Source organism: Macrobrachium nipponense, chromosome 1 (genome assembly GCF_015104395.2).
Source record: "Macrobrachium nipponense isolate FS-2020 chromosome 1, ASM1510439v2, whole genome shotgun sequence".
In the NCBI taxonomy this organism is placed as follows: Eukaryota; Metazoa; Arthropoda; class Malacostraca; order Decapoda; family Palaemonidae; genus Macrobrachium; species Macrobrachium nipponense.
The window spans coordinates 196118354-196133872 of record NC_087200.1 but is presented as its reverse complement, the minus strand read 5'-3'; the positions used below and the strand labels follow the sequence as shown (position 1 = coordinate 196133872).

At 37.9% G+C, this 15519-nt stretch overlaps 1 protein-coding gene across 2 annotated transcripts in view; it reads right to left on the bottom strand.

Annotated features, from left to right (window-relative positions):
* LOC135219989 (zinc finger protein 865-like) overlaps positions 1–12081 on the bottom strand; it is a 467680-nt gene extending 455599 nt beyond the window's left edge. Inside the window, exons 1-2 of one of the 2 annotated variants that reach the window (XM_064257267.1) lie at positions 11947–12081; positions 10587–10662 (exon numbers count right to left, since the gene is read on the bottom strand). The gene's annotated coding sequence lies outside the window, so the exon portion shown is untranslated. Of the gene's footprint in view, positions 1–10586; positions 10663–11216; positions 11424–11946 lie in introns of those variants that run through there. The other variant, XM_064257265.1, reaches the window with a different exon arrangement.
* Positions 12082–15519: the final 3438 nt, after the last annotated feature.

Genomic DNA, 15519 nt, shown 5'->3' with positions numbered 1-15519 from the left:
TAATAAAGTCACATAGCTCTGCTCGTCTAGAGACAAGGGGTGGATACACTGCAAAGTTCACATGGGAGAGAAGGGTATTTGCTGAACAAGCAACTTGTCTCAGAGGTCGTTCCCCGTTTGCGAGGCATGTGCATCGTTTGTACGCGTATTACAGGCCTACTGGTTCAGGGTACTTGTGGAAGACGCATTTCCCCTTTTGGGTTGGAAAAAAAGGGGGAAAGGAAAAGAACAAAAAGCGGGTTGCTCGAAGTGTCGGGAGAAAACGCCCATCGAAAAGGTAAGACACGTTCTATAAAAACTTAGAAAATCTGTTGCCTTTTGGAAAAGAGAGAGAAGTGTGGAAATATTCTCTTTACGTAAATACTTTGAAAAGAGTGACGTGGGGTGTCTATATAACTATTATCTTTATTACAGATGGGTCCGATTCCATGGTTGATTAGGAATGGGATTCTCTAACTGATAACTGACGAATGCTAGACAATGTGACTTGTTTGGGGTTTGAGAGTGTAACCTTAGTCCGGAAGGTAGAATGTTATCTTATTGGTTTTCTTTATGGGCAGATTTGGGTATTTATGCCATTATGACTTGTTAATCATTTTGTTCTTTGTTATAACCAATTGCTTTGGGAAATAAATGATATTTTTTTATATTTTACGCAGTCTTAATAAGCCTCGTGACATCTTACAGACAGGGCACCGTTGGCAACAGGTAAGAGTTCCCAGTTTGTGTAGTTTAGGGAATAAAGGGGGCGTAATATAGATATATTATATAGATATATATATATATATATAATATCTATATATATATAATATTAATATATATATATATATATATATATATATATATATATGTATATATATATATTATATATAAGTAACAAACACAATTACACGAGGAACAGAAATAAATTTCTGACTTACATCAAGATCGATCCCAGGTATCGATAATATCTATCATCTAATTCACAGATATTTAGTGAACTTTCAATACCTCCCAGGTGTCAAACATGTGGACATAACGCGCATGCGTACTACAGTGAGGGTAGTAGGACCCAGCGTTTATTCGGTCCAAGATGAGGCGAGGGTATGCTCAAGGTCTATATAGAATATTCTATAGACCTTGGGTATGCTATCCTCAGCGCCTTCCTTGCCTCCTTCTGTTACTATAGCTGGTTCACTTAAGATAGTTTCTTGGGTGAGCCCTATCCCTGCGAGACGTTGGTTTGGTGGGTGCTGATTGGCTGGGAGCTGCCTACCTCCCGGTTCCAGCCAATCAGCGGCCGCCAAACAAACTTCTCGTAAGCATAGGGATCATCCGAGAATCCGCCTTAAGTGAACCAGCTATAGTGATCTGCCTTTCTGGCATCACCTCTTCCACAGGGCAAATGTCATGAAAAAATTTGTATGTACATACATACATATACATATTATTACATATATAGTTTGTATATACTCTTAGTTACCCCCAGAAGTCATAAACCGCACGTGCGATCAGAACAGCCTTCTTAACAAAAGAGCAAAAACGCTGTCCCAGAAAAAAAGAAGGAAATGTTATTCATGTACAAGAATGTTTTGCCCCATTGTTGCAATAATACAGACGGCAATTGGAGAGCAACGCTGAAGGGTATCATAAAAACTGTAAAAACTCTTGCTGGCTGGCTGGCGATCTCTCTCTCCCTCTCTCTCTTTTATTTGTTTATACCTGAATGGCTAATATTACTGTACGAGCTCATTCGATAAAACAATCAATTGAGTTATTCAATCCTAAATATTTTTTTTATTTATCAATTTTATCAATTAGACCAATAAGTCGCTGTCTTCTCTACCAATTCCTCCTGTTTTACGATAAAAGATAAGTGAAAAGAAATGCACTGTAGGTGACTAGTAGAATTTGCAGCTTCTTCCAAGGCTGTGTACCAAGAAAAAAAGACCAAGTCAATAATACTACATACTGGAAAAATCCCAGTGTAGTTTCCGATTGCTGATCAGGGACTATTAAAATATATTGAATCCCATCAGACAACTTACCCTAGCTCAAAAGTCGTCCCTCGTATGCAAACTATCCAGTGAAAGTTTACGACACCTTAGCTCTTTGTTTGTTTGTATGGTGCTTTTATGTTGCATGGAACCAGTGGTTATTCAGCAACGGTACCAACGGCTTTACGTGACTACCGAACCACGTCGAGAGTGAACTTCTATCACCAGAAATACACATATCTCGCTCCTCAATGGAACCCTAGCACTTTGCTTGTCTCATAGTGACGCTCTGCCGCTTCGATCTAAGACAGGTCACAGGGTCACTTCTCAAGCTGACATAGGTTAAATGTGTAGTACCCCTCAAGACTCTTGACTAGTGCTCCGGTCGATTAAGCCATCAACTTGATTTTGGACAAGTTTTATACATCTGACGATGCGCTCTTGGACATTCTTGAAATTTTACTATGGAAATCACTCTTACAGAGACCCTCTTTCCAATTCCAGTCTGTACATAATAAACCGGTCACCGCTTAAATTGTAGCTTCAAAACTTCCTTATTTTGTGATTTCCAAAAGTCCTTTTTTTTCCTTCTTTTTAATGTGTCACTTTCCTTTGAAGTATTCATAATTCGAATCTGGCGAAACCCCTGATACTGGAAAATGTTCGAATGCCAAAAGGTGAAATTAATGAGAATCCTAAAATTGCTTAGATGTGTCAGCATGTCTGAACAGCCACTGTACTGCACGAGATACCGACCAATTGAAAAAAAAAAGATGAAGAAGGTTGTATTTCAAAGGAAAAGGAGGCATTCAGGTTTACAGAAGTGAAGCTTTGTCAACATCATCTGCCTGGTTTTCCAGATATTCCGGAAGGTGTATGCAAATAAGGGAAGATTTCTGTAATTACCGAGATGAATTACTTATACATAGATTATGAGACAAATCAGTGGTCGATAAGGCGAGAATTAGTCACGAAAGAGACTAGTTTGGTGGTTGATACAGGTACAAAAGTTGACCAAGTTGAGCAGTAGTTTGAGATGGGTCGATCAAGTGGCAAAAATGGGCGGCACTAAGCTGGAAAGGAGTACGAGCTGGAATTCTGGAAAAACCGAAGCAAGGGAGAACAAGAACTCTTAAAAGAGATATTGGGCCAGAACGGACTCAAACGCGAGAGGAGGACAGCTAGATAAAGAAGAGTGTCACAGTGCGGGATGAAATCTCTTCTGTTCAGGGGATCATTGTTCACTGACCAGCTACCTCGTGTATGATTGCTGAAGTAACTATTGTGTGTGTGTGTGTGTATGTATGTATGTATGTGTGTGTGTGTGTGTGTGTGTGTGTGTGTGTGTCCAACAGCTAGCCGTTCCTCTATAAAGGGAAGTTTCAGAAAAATTCATAAAAAGACACTTCCACACCATTCATCCTGACCTGATAAACGAACGATGATTGTATACACACACACACACACACACACACACACACACATGGGTGTGTGTGTGTGTATATATATATATATACATATATTATATATATATATATATATATATATATAATATATATATATATATATATAGTAGTGGGAAGCCAATTAAAATTGGTAAAAAATTGAAAGTTTGTATTTAAGCTTTCGGAAGGTACATTCTCTCCCTCTTTCTGAAAGAGGGAGAGAATGTACTTTCCGAGAGCGTAAATACAAACTTTCAATTTTTGGCCAATTTTAGTTAGCTGCCTACAATATAATATTCTAGTACACGGATACAATGTTTATAGCTTTGCTACATTATATATACATACATATATAGATAGATAGATAGATAGATAGATGAGATAGATAGATAGATAGATAGATAGATAGATAGATAGATAGATAGATAGATATAATCATAAAAACAAACCTTCCACTTGCTAGTTACAATAAGAGGTGGTAACCTGATGTCATAAATGCAGAGATAAAAAAAAAGAAAAAAAAGGGAGTAAAAACGAAAAAGAGCAAAAAAAAAAAAAAAAAAAAAAAAAAAAAAAAACACGTTTTCTACAGCCGGCATCTAGATAACCATCCCACCTGAGAGATGGAAGAGAGGGAAAATACAAAAGGCCTTTCCATGGTCTTTGATATCTGAGATAACCAGACAAAAAAAAAAAAAAAAATGAAAATGGGGGGTGGGGGGAAATCACGCGACTTGTAGAAAGAATGACTGACAAAGCTTCTGGACAAACGGCAAACAGTGCCCTTCAAGGAGGCCATGACGAGGACAGTGCCTCTTGCAAAGAGAGCAAACGGTCAGGCTGGCCTTCTGGACACACACGTGCCCTTTCTTTTCATAAACCTCTCCGAAGATCACGCGCTCATCCTAAACAAACACAGGACAGTTGAACACTGAAAGGATGGCTCGAGTTATCTGGACGTGGATGCGTCTATGTTTACTTCTGTATCACTCTGGCACAGAAAACAAACATTCAATTATACACACACACACACACACACACACATATATATATATATATAATATATATATATATATATATATATATATATATATCTATATATATATATATACATCGAGCTACAATGCCCTTTAATTTCTAATTCGCTCTACCTCAGAATTAATATATTTTCATATATGCTTAACCGAAGGGCAATTTTTTCTCGATAATAGATTTGCCTGGTCCTGGGCGCGAACCCAAGACATTCAAATCCAGGAATGTCAGTGAAGCTTTTACTTACCCCACCACCGCGAGAGGCATACAAGTTTATGTCGTCTCTCACCTTCAAATTACCTTCTGCGCTCAGGTAATTCGTTGGTTTGGAGACAACATCAACCCGCCTCGACTCCGATAGCGTTGAAATGATAGAACACGGTTGTAAGTTCTACAACCATGTTCCATTTCTTTCCTGTGATGTCTGAAGTATAAAATCACATGTTTGCGTGGCTGTAGGTATGTGTATATATATATATATATATTAATATATATATATATATATATATATATATATATATATATTCTAATATGTGTGTATGTATATATAGTGCATATACATATCAACTATGCCAGTGCCCGCCGAATCTAAAATCTGTTATATGACTAGCCATGTTGGATGAGTGACCGGTAAGGAATACCAGAAGCCGTTGGTACTGGGGCCCCAGTAACCATCTGTGGAGCAGTGACGTTGGCTACCAATCTTATAGTATAAAACCACAGCCATTCAGTCTAGCAGACAAGATACAATTATGGATGCGTGTTTGCATATGAACGTAATATTATATCGTTCGAAGTGGAGGTATCTTTGATCTCAACAGTGGTAAACAATATTCATTTTATCAGCAGGAAAATGCTTACTTGATTGTCTTACCAAAATTTGATTTCATTGCGGGGAGCCTATTCTCGTCCTTAATGCTTGTACACCACAGCCCCATATTCTGATAAAGGACCTTACGTCATACTGGCTGCCCCAGCGAAACAGCCCCAAAATCTTGATACACAGATGGCGGGATTTGCCATCTTAAAGGAAGCTATGACGATGACTGAAAACCTCATTCTGGTACCTGTCTTCTTGTCACTTTTAAAGGATTCTATTTTGAGGACTTTTGATATCAAAGTGAGCGATCTTTCCGTGTCTATAACACTAGTTAAAAGGCCCCCCAAAAATTTCGTGGGTTAATCTCTCGAAGATGTGCGTAAATCTGTATGCATGTTAAACTTTGTTCGAGACATTTCATATCCTTGATCGAGACCTACTTTTACACTCAATCAGGTCATTCTTACGCCTTCTTATTCTATCTTAAACTTCAGGGCCACCCTAAAAACTCGTAAATCCTGCCGTTGATTTTTTTGGGGGGTTTGTTTACCCTCAATCTCTTCACAACACAATTCCATAACTAAGTCTATGCTGCTCCATTGTTCTCCTCTTGTTTGGCCCCTGGTCCTCCTCAGTGGTAGCTTCTCAACACAGAGCTCTCCATAAACAAAGTCGCGTCCATTCCGTAGCTGAAGAGTTAAGTATATCTTAGTTTAACCAGACCACTGACCTGATTAACAGCTCTCCTAGGGCTGACCCGAAGGATTAGATATTTTTACGTGGCTCTAGGAACCAACTGCTCACCTAGCAACGGGAACTACAGCTTATTGTGGGATCCGAACCACACTATATCGAGAAATGAATTTCTATCACCAGAAATAAATTCCTCTGATTCCGCGTTGGCCGAGCCGAGAATCGAAATTCAGACCACTGAATTGGCAGCCGAGCGCGAAAACCACTCGTCCAACGAGGAACTGTAGCTGAAGAGTGGTCAGTGTACATATTCATATTAATGTGGGTGATCTGATTTCAAGTTTATACGGTAAACTTCAGGAGGTGGTTCCAGAAAGGCGTTAAAGTTCCTTTTGAGTAGATGTACATTGGGTCTATGCGCCGAAGGCGTTTGTCATCGTTCGGTGGTCACCCATCCAAGTAACGATTGAATTAGTATGCTTGTTTGTTTGTATGGTGTTTTTACATTGCATGGAACCGGTGGTTATTCAGCAACGGGACCAACGGCTTTACGTGACTTCCGAACCACGTCGAGATTCGTGAACTTCTCCATCAGAAATACACATCTCTGACCCCTCAATGGAATGCCCGAGAATCGAACTCGCGGCCACCGAGGTTGCAAGCCAAGACTTAACCGACTACGCCACTGAGGCGCTGATTGACATTAGTGCTGCTTAATTTTACTGATGGGTGAACAAGCTTCGTGGCTGGCAAACGTTCTCACACATATCTAAGCTCATTTTAATTTCATGTTTACCTATGCATGTAATAAGGCTAATGTCTATGAGTCTATCTGCACCTCTGGCCATTGCACCACAAGATTTGAAATCACAATTCATGCAACAGCTGGAAAGCAATAGTAGCAGATGTATAAAAAAAATGGTTGATATCTTGTCAAGAACATAACTCACGAAAGTAAAAACATTTTCGCTTCCATCAACTAAAGGAAACTGTAAACTGGACTAAGGATCAACCTATTGATAAGCCAACCACGGGGCTGGAAACTCTCAGTCTCTTTCGAGAGTTCACATAGGCAGGATGTATGTTGCACTTCTCCTGAGGGATACTTTTGAAAGACATATACCTCAGGAGAGGTGAAAAATACATCCTGCTTATGTGAACTCTCGAGAGAGATTGAGAGTTTCCAGCCCTGTGACTGATTTATCAACAACCAATCAGGAGCATCGTAAATGACTGGCCTAGACATCAGATGCACGGTTGATGTGAATCTACTATAACTCCAAGTACAAAGCACAGTACCTTTGAAGTTGGTAACGTTCATTTTTATGAGTTATGTCAATCAAAACTGATCTCAACAAATTTATTTTCTTACTCAAAAGACTCTAAAAGTTCCTAGAAAAGTTATACAGTTCGAGTAACCCAATTAAAAACAAAGTAAGTGAAATCTTCAGTTTCAGTACTTTTTATGTTAAGTTCGAAAACAAGTGGCTGAAAGGTACTAGCATCTTGTCTGCCCATCTTTCATCAATACCATCTCAGCAGGGAACTTTCCATGAAACCCTCAGAGCCTGTACCAGGCGTATTCCCGAACTGCAACCGAGTACCAGGGCCGTCCTTAAAAATAGGGGGACGCCATATCTTAAAAACGAACTGTAGAATCTTTTCAAAATATTCTCATTATGTTTCCCACACCTTTTCAGATATTTTCCTTGAACTAACCTAACCTCACCTAACACAACCTAACCTAACCTAGGGGCATGGCAAAATATACCAGGGCTGGTGCAATACTAGTACATATACATCTCTGGAATTTTCTACTCAATTAATAGTGCAGAAGTTAAGCTAAGTATATCTTAGTCTAACCAGACCACTGAGCTGATTAACAGCTCTACTAGGGCTGGCCCAAAGGATTGGATACTTTTACGTGGCTAGGAACCAACTGGTTACCTAGCAACGGGACACCTACAGCTTATTTTGGAATCCGAACCACATTATATCGAGAAAATCATTTCTAATCACCAGAAACAAATTCCTCTGACTCCACTTTGACAGAGCAGGGAATCGAACTCAAGACAACCAAATTGGTAAACGAGTACGCAAATCATTCGTCCAACGAGGAACAAAAGTGCTTGGTACTCCTTTTATTTTTCCTTTGGCATTAGCTATATATATTATATATATATATATATATATATATATATATATATATATATATATATATATATAATATATATATATATATATATATATATATATATATATATATATATATATATAGCTTACAAAATTCATGATAACCCACTGCCACTGCTAGAGCCACCCACAGCACCCAGTTTGAGAATCACTGGCGGTCTAGGGTCTGTTTACTTCATTTCACGGGATTCTATCTCGTGGAAACATGTTCAGGTGTCTTTGATAATTATTGAATAAACTTCAGCTTGCCAGAAAAATTTCCCACTGAAAAAAATTCAGCAAAGTCCTGTAGGATTCATCCCTACGCATTATTATCCGAGGACCATTTCACAAATCTGCGACCTTGTCGTTCTCCTCAGCTCAGGGCAGATGGGAACGTTTAAACGACGGAAGCAACGTCGCTTCCGGTCCCACCGCTTCTCCGAAAACGCAAGAAACCGGAATTGACGCAAGTAACGTCATCCGCCATTTCGGAGACAAGTCCCTATGCATAGACTGCGAGTAGGTACTTGGCTTGGAATTAGGAATTAGGGGGCGTTTTGGGGTGGGGGGGGGGGGGAGGGGCGTGCTGGGGAGGCACTTGTCCCCATCAAGACAATGATGCCCCCCCCCCCCCCCCCCCCAACCTTCAAGACTTGGTTTGTCCCCCTAGGCTTTTAAAATATAATAATAATAAATAATAATAATAATAATAATAATAATAATAATAATAATAATAATAATAATAGTAACCTTCACCTCAGGGTGAATCTTATGTCTTCAAAATGCTCCAAAACGCACACAAATTTCCAAAATTTTCTCGCTTCTTTCGCCACTCCATCCATATCATAAGCTCTAAAAACCTTGGCCCCCCCGGACCCCCATCCCCTCCAACAACGAAAAAATTTAAATGACGCCACTGGAGGCAAGAGAAAAAAAAGATTAAAATCTAAATACTTATTTATGTACACCCGTGAACATTATCCAGCAATTTTTGTCGTTTCCTTTTAATTTCATTTAGGGGAATTTAATCAGGTGAGTCTGGGTTAAGTTTTTTGCTAGAAATCGTGTGGCTTGCAATGATGATGATAATAATAATAATAATAATAATAATAATAATAATAATAATAATAATAATAATAATAATAATAATAATAAAAATTCTTCATATGACGGCAAAATTTATTAATGATATTAGCAATAGATATTATTACATATATTGACATTTATATCTATAATAAAATTAATAAGACAGAGAAAAATACCTCTGGTTTTACTTATGAAAGACGAGGTGGGAGATACGAATTTTTCTTCAAAAAAACAAACAAACAAACAAAGGTAATCATGGAACTCAGAGAGCATCTTCCCCTCCATCATTGGTTGAGGACAAACGAATTCTTGAAAATAGAAAACAATTCAAATTTGGAATCGTGTTTTTGAAGCTTGGGCAATTTCAGTAAATTGTGGAGATAAAAAAAAACTAAAATTGAATGTCTATATAGACGAACATTGGAATGTCAGTAAAAATAAAAAAATAAAAATAAAAAGCAAGTACAGCATTAGACAGAAACAGGAGGTTGTAAATTAATTAAATTATTGCGTTCAAAGGGATATTTGTCCCAAATACATAGATGTCAAATAACCATAACTAAAAAGTATTGTGTAAAACTACGCAGCAGATGTGTGTGTATATTTATATATATATATATATATATATATATATATATATATATATATATATATATATATATATATATATATATATTATATATATATATAATATATATATATATAATATAATATATATATATATATATATATATATATATTACTCAGTGATCAAAACCGGAAACCGGCAAACCGGATAAACTCTGAATGAGGGGGAAGAGGAAATGGGGGGGGGGGGGGGTAGGGAATGGAAATGGAAGGGAGAAAGAGGGGAAGGGAAAATGGAAGGGAGAAATGGAGAGGAAACAGAAAGCTAAGGGAAGAAGGGTAGGGGAGGGGAAGAGGGAGGAGGAAGGGGAGGAAGAGTGAGGAGGGAAGGTGGAAAAGGGAGGAGGAATGGTGAAGGGAGGGGGTTGAAATAGGGTGAGGGGAGGGGGAAGGGGAGATAAAGAAGGAAGAGGGGAATGGGGAATGAAGAGGAAACGGGGAAAGGAGATAACATTCCCTGACATCATTAATCAACAAAAGTTATTTATAACTAATAATTATTTGCATGCAGTGCAATGCAACTGAATATGCAAGTAGCCCAAGAGAATGGCTGCATTTGAACTTACCCATAAGCTAGGGTGTGGCCTAGGGTCAGTCGTAGGGTCTTACCAAAATTCTTCTATTTCGTGTACAACCATGAAAATAACTAATATCCAGTTAGTATTTTTAAATGCTTTCACACATACCTTTATCTAAAATTTTACTCCTTCAAATACAGATACTTTATCTTACCTTTATTTTAGAAGTTACCCGAAGTTATGTTATAAAGCATAGGGTTTGGCGGGATTGCCTGTTAGGTAGAGGTTTTCTGCAAAATAATTGGATCGTTGTTATTTCAAGTTTTACAAACAGCTAGTAACTTAAATTTTTGCATTTAAATGCACATATATTTTGTAAAAGACCATGACTTCACAATTAACTTTACCTTAGATTTGGTATCTTCAAATGCTGATATTGAATGCAATTCCATATGCAACTAAATATGAAAATTGCATTTAATATGACCATCTTCACACTAGCTACGTACCTAACCTAGGGTAGTAGCTTAAGGTTCATGACAGCCTACGTAAAGTACTAAACTATTATTAAAATCGCAAATGTAAATATTGCATACAACCCTATGCAAATGTGCTTAGTAAATGTCCGTCTTTGAATTAACCCCTACATAAGGGTTCTGGCCTAAGGTCTTTGGTTCTTAAGTAAATTTTGCTATCTTGTGCCAAAACATGTCACTTTATTCTAGACTTGTCGCCTTCAGATACATATATTGCACATCATTCTACGCAAATGACTATGAAATTTGCGTACTTGCAAATACCTAAGCAACTGGTCTACTAAGAAAATAGCCGAATTTGAACTTACGATTAAGCTAAGGTGCTAGCCTAAGGTCCTAGGCTTTCACATAAACGTTTTCATTTCGAGTACTAAAATCATGAAAATAACCACTAAAATTGCATATATTGATGCTGCATACATAGATACTTTATCTTCCCTTTATTTTGGAGTTTCCCGAAGTTTTCCTGACCCTGGCATTATGAATTTGAGTGAATATGAATACAGGGGTTCGTGGAGCAACTTCAGGCTGAAATTCACTGAACGTATTATGTGACGTCTGTGTGTGACTGTGACAGTGTTGTTGATGTTTGTGTTCCAGTAATACTTTTAATTATTTATTAAATAAAACCGAATCCTTATACCTCCTTTATAACAATCTCTGACATTATCAATCCACTAATAATAATCATTTATAACTAAAAGTAATTATTTACATTAATATTGATGATGAATATAATTAAATAGGGAATTTTCAAAACTTATTTTCTCAAGGCTTTGATGTCCCAACTGATCACGAGTCCTGGAAGAAAAGCTGGAGCATTCAGAGGTAAACAATGACCCTTTATGATAAATCATATAACACATGAAGGAAAACCTGACGGAATTGGTAAAAACGAAAATTTAATTTATTTTGTATTTTGTCTTTGCTTGATGTCTGTCAAGGGGGTGAGGGTTAAAGTATAGTAAACCTTCTTGGGGATGGCAGATTGGCCGTGGGTCCAATTTTGTCTGGTTCTGCCAAGCGGTTCGGACTTACCTGTTGCTGATCAGACTTTCACAATAGATTGCCGTCTTCGGGGGAAGTACTTCCGGAATCTTTGCTCTACTCACGCATTTGGAATATATGTGAAAATCTGTCAGTTACAGATCAAGTACGCCACCAGGATGTGGAAAGTCCTTTCCTTCAGACCAAGGACGAAAGAATTTTTTCTGGTGTTATCCCCCTGAGCTTCGATAACCTCGTTCATCATTGGCGGCGGCTTTTGTCTTTGTCTATGGAATGCTCCTCCTGCCTCCGTGTTACTCACCGCTTTGTTAGCATAGTTGATATCTCTATTACTTATTAGTGGAATCCACTTTATCTTAATTCCCTGTATTCAGTTTCTCTTCCTTTAATCCCTTTCCTTTTCCTGGTCTGCGTTGAAACTACGCAAGACAGTGATATCTCATTGCCGGCTACTTTGGGTGTTGATGCATTAAAAAAACAAACAAACAAACGGGGAAAATGAGCGAGCAATCTAATAAACAGAAATACGGATATTGAAGGAAGGTTCGCTATAGAAGTAGAACATAAAAAGAAAACACAGAAAAGAGACGAAACTGAGAGGCGAGTAACACAAGGTCAAAGAAGAGACAATGTAGTTTATGCAAGAGCAGGTAAAAGCGAATTACGTTTGGCCTCTGTGTACTACTATCTCTCTCGTCCCCATCCCATAATCCTCCTCCCCCAAAACCTGGTACCCTACTAGTTCTACCATACATATACACCCTTCCCTTTCACATCTCCAGGGGCAGGCCCTCCCCCTCCCCTCCCCTCCCCCTCTTTTTTTGCCCTCGATCCCTACAATAGTTTCTCGCAGAAATAAAAAAGAAGGCAAAAAGGTGACAATAACAGTAACAGTAGCTGAGCCTTCCAAGTGTCACCTGTTGTAAACCAGAGGCAGGGAATAAATGGGAGAAAAGCTACAGGAGGAGGGGGAGAGAGAGAGAAAAAAAAAATCCTCTCGGGAATAAAAAAAAGATGTTGGAGAAGGGATAGAGAGAGAGAAGATGGAAGAAGAGGTCAAGATGTGGAAAAAACCATCGCTGAACGAGGGAGGTCAGACAGTAACGCAGATACCATTGTTGTTTGGATTACGTCAAAGGAAAGGTATCAAGTGACCCCAGGCAACATCTGAGTTGCTTAGAAGGAAAGTGAAGGATATGAAGATAGAGCAGCACACGCATTTTTTATGGTATGTATATATGTATGTATCTATGTATCACTGGTCACAAGGCTTAGCTTTATAAATGCCTCTTTTTCTCAGTTCCAGACAAGAAGACATAACGCATGTGGTACAGCAGTGCTTAGCATTCTGAAATATAGTGAATATGGTAAAGAGTGCCATCTTGAAATTCCAAGATATCTTTTAATTTTCAAGTTTAATTCTAGTAAAATAAGGTTCGTCCTCACAACTTCACAGAATTGTCTCGTTCAGTTCTTCTCTGTTTTCTTGCCTTCTCTTCCGAGAAACCTTATTTTACAAGCTGATTGCTTTTCGAGTTTTCGATTTTTAGTATCTGCTCAATTTGAACATAGTAAAACTACTACGATACACATCTTAAACATGGGCGGCCGCACATAGGGGCAAGAGGGGGCACTTGGCCACCCTGAAATCCTGGAAAAAAAAAAAAAAAAAAAAAAAATATATATATATATATATATATATATATATATATATATATATATATATACATATCTATAATATATATATATATAGTACATTTAACTACATCACTTTGTTTTCCTTCCATTTTACAATATATTCTTTTCAGTTTAAGTAATGAAAGGTATAATTATGTATTGTATAATAATATTTGTATACAGTATACCTACGTTGCTCTTTCCAGAAAATATTTGAATTCAGCTGAACAGTACGAGTATATGGAACTATTGAAAAAAAAGTCAATGTAACATTGTAATTTTCTTTATCGCATCTTGCTTCACTTAAATTATTGGCATCGCAGTAACACTGCACATTATATATATATATACTATATATATATTATATATATATATATTATATTATTATATATATATACTATATATATTACCCATAATACTGCGTGGGTGGTCAACTGTCTAAATAACAAAAAATTGCAGTTTTCTGTGAAATTTGAATTCTAGAATACCTTGTTAAACAAACAAATTATTCAATCTAGATGCATCGTCCATTTTACTGTACTCATTTCGAAGCTGTTCCTGGATAATAATAATAATAATAGACAGACGTACGTGATTTTCCAAACTTCGAAGAAGAAAATGTAAATAGCTTAAAAACTGCAGCGTTGCCAAATGTCTCGAAAACGTCTGAGAAAGTGGAGGAGTAGAAACACTTGTATTCCACACACACAGGGGAGCATATTCCCCAACTGTAACCGAGTATCGGTCCTTCCCTGAAAAAAACAGGAAGCCATATCTTGAAAACTAACCATAGAATCTTCTTGAACACTCCCACTAACCTATCTTAATCTAGGGGTATGGCAAAAAAAAAAAAAACCTGGCTGGTGCAATACTAGTTTACATCTCGGGAATTTGCCAAAGGGAAGGAAATTCCTGCACTGCACCAGCCCCAGTTTTTTGGCATGCTCCTAGATTAGGTTAGGTTACACTAGAACACCTGCGTTGTCATTTGGGTGTGGGAAACACAATGAGATTATTTTCAAGAACACACCATGGTTAATTTTTAAGATACGGCGTCCCGCTTTTTTCAGGTCACCGTATCCCCGAATCCTGTGGTTAATGAAAAACATTTACATTATTTTCAAGTTGAGAATTTTCTCCAGATGTAGTCGTATTCATATTAGATATTTCCTTCCAGTACGGAATTCGGTCACCAAAATCACCTGTATATTGTAATGAAATGTTTCCAGGACGCTGATCTTAATGTCTTTCGATATGTCAGTTTGTTTGTTTGTTTTGTTTGTGTGTATGGTGTTTTTACGTTGCATGGAACCAGTGGTTATTCAGCAACGGGACCAACGGCTTTATACGCGACTTCCGAACCACGTCGAGAGTGAACTTCTGTCACCAGAAATACACATCTCTCGCCTCTCAATGGAATGCCCGAGAATCGAACTCGCGACCACCGAGGTGGCAGGCCTAGACCAAACCGACCACGCCACTGAGGCGCTTAATAATGATCATATGTGGTCGACCAAAATGTGTGCTCAAGGAGTCTGACCCCGCCGGAGGAGGTATGCCAGACTCCCGCCGGAGGAGGTATGCAGACGACAGAAAACCTACTGTTATATCAATGTCCTTTGGGATACCTTGAGAAATGAGTCCTTGCATCTTCGAAGGAACAGGGAATCGAGGTCAGTTGTCATCCTTCTAAGTTTTTCATGTAAGAAATATGTCAACTAATCGGTTTAGAAGTTCACAAAACAGAATAAACTCATCCATACCACCAAGTGGGAATGTTCATGATTGCGTGTTTCTGCTAGGCAGGAAGAGCTTGCGATGTTACGGACAGGTACACACAGACCTAGATATAAAAGTGTATATATACATATATATATATATATATATATATATATATATATATATATATATATATAGATATATATA